The 4,421-nt window shown below is 43.3% G+C and overlaps 1 pseudogene; it reads left to right on the top strand.

The window, feature by feature from the left end:
* LOC112075064 (ubiquitin-like modifier-activating enzyme 1) overlaps window positions 1-4,421 on the top strand; it is a 35,238-nt pseudogene that overhangs the window by 27,597 nt on the left and 3,220 nt on the right.

The following is a 4,421-nucleotide window of genomic DNA, read 5'->3' on the forward strand; positions in this document are numbered from 1 at the left end:
AAGGTCTGTTTCGCTAGGTGATTCCAGTTCACTTAGTGTTCAATAGAACCTGCACACTACCTGAAGCACTTGTGTGGGTTTGTAGGACTCCAGTACTCATGCATACCACTAGATTACATTTGTATGTTTAAGTGTTCACTTATTTTTTTGAGCAGATGTATATCACCTGTTTTTATCATAGTAAAACCCCAGAAAACATATCACCCATCATGTTTTGAATCATTGTGTGTCAGTTCAGACACATGGTCCTGAATTAAACAGGCTCTACCTCTGTACTACATACACAAGCAACATGGGAGCAGTGAAGTCTTTTGTTTCTTATTGAACTTCTGTCATTTCGCGTATACGACCACAAGACAAACGATGGGAGACAGACGAAGATGCTTCCTGTATCTACACTCCTCTGACTACACTGTTACATTATCACAGACAGACATGGAGAGCACGGTGAAGTAATTTGATTCTAGCCTCTGTACGTTAACTACACAGCAGCAACATGGGAGCATGGACTCTTTTGAGTTCTGATTATTAATGGACTCTGTAACGCCTCCTCAAAGTGACACTAGCGTAATATTTCAGCAGGACAGATTGGGAGAGGAAGTCACTTTGGTTTCTAACTCTTTCGATTTGTGTGAATTTCACGACAGACTCTTGCTAAACCAGAACAATGGAGAGGCAGTGACGTCACGTTATCCGTGTTTCTAACACTCATATACTGTAGTACACATTCAGCAAAACATGGGAGTCTACGCGCAGTCTTTGATCTCAGAGTCATCACCTCTGTACGTTACTACACAGCAACATGTGTGAGCTAGTGAAGCATCCTTTTGTAGTCTACTTCCTCTGCTAGCGTACATCACAACTTGATCCAGGCAACATGGGAGCAGGATTGGATAATCTTTGGTTCTAACCTCTGTCAGCGCTACAGGCACAGCAATCATGGAGATAGCAGTAGAAGTATTGAGTTCTAATACCTCTGTCGTTAAACCACCACAGTCAACTATGGGCGCGAGGCATATAAGGAAAGTCTTTGTTCTATCTCCACTTCTCAAGTACGGTTACAATATTGCTTAGACACAGCCAACATGCCCGCGAGGCAGGAAGTCTTTGTTCAAATTCTGCCGCTATGTGGACCGATTTACACATCAGCAACATGGGCAGCAGTTAGAAGTCTTTTGATCAGCAGTGACAAACGTGCGTATTCGAGACGCCTCTTGTCGCAGCAGCGTCTGGGGGCCGAACTGCCGTGGAGGCCTCCCGAACTAGAACTTCGTCGTCATCGTAGAACGTCTCCGGGTTTCTGGGCGCACGGTTACGCGGTCTGTCGTTTGCTCCCAGTTGATCCCGGATGGACGGGTGGTCATGGGCTGCTTCACCGGCAGCCGAGCCTCTGATGGCAAAGCCGGTCCCGTCTCGCTTATTCATCCCACTTCGTCCCACGGTCCACGGCCTGAAAACCAAACCACATACAACTAATTTAAACACGGCAAACACTTCAGTACAATAAGTGGACAATAAATAGATTAAGTTAATTAAATGGTATCAATCCTCTCAATTCCTGTATACCAGCGCAATATGAAATGACCCCATGTAATATATCAGTAGTAGTTCGCGCACTAATGAAATGAGACCCCAATTGAATTTTTAAAGGACTAATAGTTTCAAACTTTGCGAAAATCGTGATTTGTCCAGAATCAGTCGAGAATAAAATTGGTACAAAAAGGAAGAACGAAAGTTCCTTTGGTCCAAGTTTTCTGTGTATAATCCTGTGACTTCGCAAAGGGGATAATTTGAATGTTTCTCAGTTCTGGGGAATTGCAGTGTAACATACTAATCCGACTGGGTTCTTTGATTTGGTGGAAATATGGTCAACTGAGAACTTAGGTCAGTATAGTCATGTGATGCAAATAGCGCCACCCGTTCTGAATTTGTAGCCAGCAAGGGCCTCTCTTAGAACAATTCTTGGTCTCCGTGATTTGATATTTTTTTATTTTAGACCAAACTGTATATGTCTAGGAGACTAGCAGCTGGGTATGGCACTACTAGTAACACAATTCTTCCGCTGATGAATAAGATCCAGTTCTGTGCAGTGTATGTAAATAATGAATGTACGAGAAATTTTGAATATAATATTAATGACTTATTATGTTATGATCAATTTATCACGAGTGGATAAATTGTTAACTTAATACGTTAAAATTATTGTGTTTTGTAACACAAAGATGTAATCATTTTATAAATTCTCATCTTTAGTAAGTAATATACCTTGTTATAGCAATTCTCCAGGCATTCCGCGCTCTGTGATTTTTATTCTTTTCTTTCACGAGATCAATTTCTGCGTCTGATTAGGATTAAATATAAATATCACAACTGGAACATAATTCTGCCAAATTCCTCTCGTAGCTCCGCACGGTCGCGGCACTCCCATCGCCTCTCACTGCGATCATTGATCTCGCAGCGTAATTCTCCCGTCTTGCTTGGAGGCCAGTTCTGGGCAGCCGTGGAGCGCCAGTGGGTTCAGGAACTGAAGGAATATAGCACGGCGAACCCTGGTGGGACAGCCTCATCTTGGGAATTCCACATTTAAGGCGTGGGAATAAGGATCCTAAAAAGTGCACTCCTCTGGAGAGGCAAAACCATAAGCCGAAACACGCAGTTAAAGAGTCATTTCACTGGACGCGACCTCGATCGGGCGAATTCTTTGCTTAGATTTTTTAGAGGCAGAACTAGGGAGGCGAACGAGGGCGTAGTACGTATACGGATTTTTAGTAGTAGGGCACTATGAAATGACCCCAAGATCAGTAGTAGTGGCACTATGAAATGACCCCAGATCAGTAGTAGGCACTATGAAATGACCCCAGATCAGTAGTAGGGCACTATGAAATGACCCCAGATCAGTAGTAGGGCACTATGAAATGACCCCAGATCAGTAGTAGGGCACTACTCAACTCTTCTACCTTGTTAGCTAGCAAATAGGTCCAAGCTGGCTCAACTCTTCTACCTTGTTAGCTAGCAAATAGGTCCAAGCTGGCTCAACTTGAAATATTTAGATTAGCTGGCTACTCACTAGGTCGTGGGCTTGAGGAATTGTTGATGTAGGGAACGCCGTTTGGGTCTTTACGTGTCAAAAAAGAAACACGTCAAATAGTGTTATTTGTGTTATTTTAAATAAGCTTTTAATTTGACATGTCAAATAACACAATTCTATTAGAATGTTGTGTGTGAATTTGCACGTGTTGGTGTTGCGCCACCACTATCAGTTGCACTGTCAAAGCTGTACAAAACAAGTCTGCAAACGCCAGCCAGCCATTTGCATCACTGTCAATTACATACTTTTATTTTGAAGGCTAACCACAAAGTCCACTATTGTGGCTAGCTTCACATAGATGGGTTCGACCACCATTAATCAAATGAGAACTGTTTTTATAAATTAGGGTTATTTTAGATGATGACACCTAGCTATATAGCTAGCTAACTGTAGCTACTGAAACAGATGTCATTTTGCTATGTTTTTTGGGGAAGCACATTGTTTCCATCCATGAGCTAGCTAGCTTTTCTTTATGACCAGCACTGTAGGTGCACGAGACAACTTTACCAGCATCATAGCATGCGTATCGTTGAATCGTTGTGACATATGAAATACGAGTGATGGTGTAATAACTACATTTTAAAAAATGTAGGGATGCGTTAAATTTATTATGTGACGTGCAGTCATATTCGGGTCCTGATTGGTCAACAAGCTTATTTGACATTCAACTAGTGTTACTTTTTTAACACGCAAAGATTTTGTACAGGGACATTTTGCGTTTGCCGATTTTGTACAGGGCCATTTTGAGTTTGCCGATTTTGTACAGGGCTATACTTTCTCTTGTAGTTTCTCATATTCCTCCTCTCCCGTAGGTATGTATATGGACCGGCGGTGTGTCTACTACMGGAAGCCCCTGTTAGAGTCCGGTACTCTGGGTACCAAGGGGAACGTTCAGGTGGTCATCCCCTTCCTGACAGAGTCGTACAGCTCCTCCCAGGATCCCCCGGAGAAGTCCATCCCCATCTGCACACTGAAGAACTTCCCCAACGCCATCGAACACACCTGCAGTCACACACTCGCAGGTAAAACACACACTCTGCAAGGTAACACACAACACACACTCTGGCAGAGTAACACACACACACACACTCTGCCAGGTAACCACACACACACTCTGCAGGTCACACACTCATCACACACACTCTGCAGGTAACTACAGCACACCACTCTGCAGGTAACACACACCACAGTCACACACCACTCTGCAGGTAACACACACACACACTCTGCAGGTAACACACACACACACACTCTGCAAGTAACCACATCAGACACCACTCGCAGGTAACACAACATAGCACTCTAGCAGGTAACACCACAGAAACGCACGTTT

This window comes from Salvelinus sp. IW2-2015, unplaced genomic scaffold (assembly GCF_002910315.2).
Source record: "Salvelinus sp. IW2-2015 unplaced genomic scaffold, ASM291031v2 Un_scaffold2969, whole genome shotgun sequence".
Lineage (NCBI taxonomy): Eukaryota > Metazoa > Chordata > Actinopteri > Salmoniformes > Salmonidae > Salvelinus > Salvelinus sp. IW2-2015.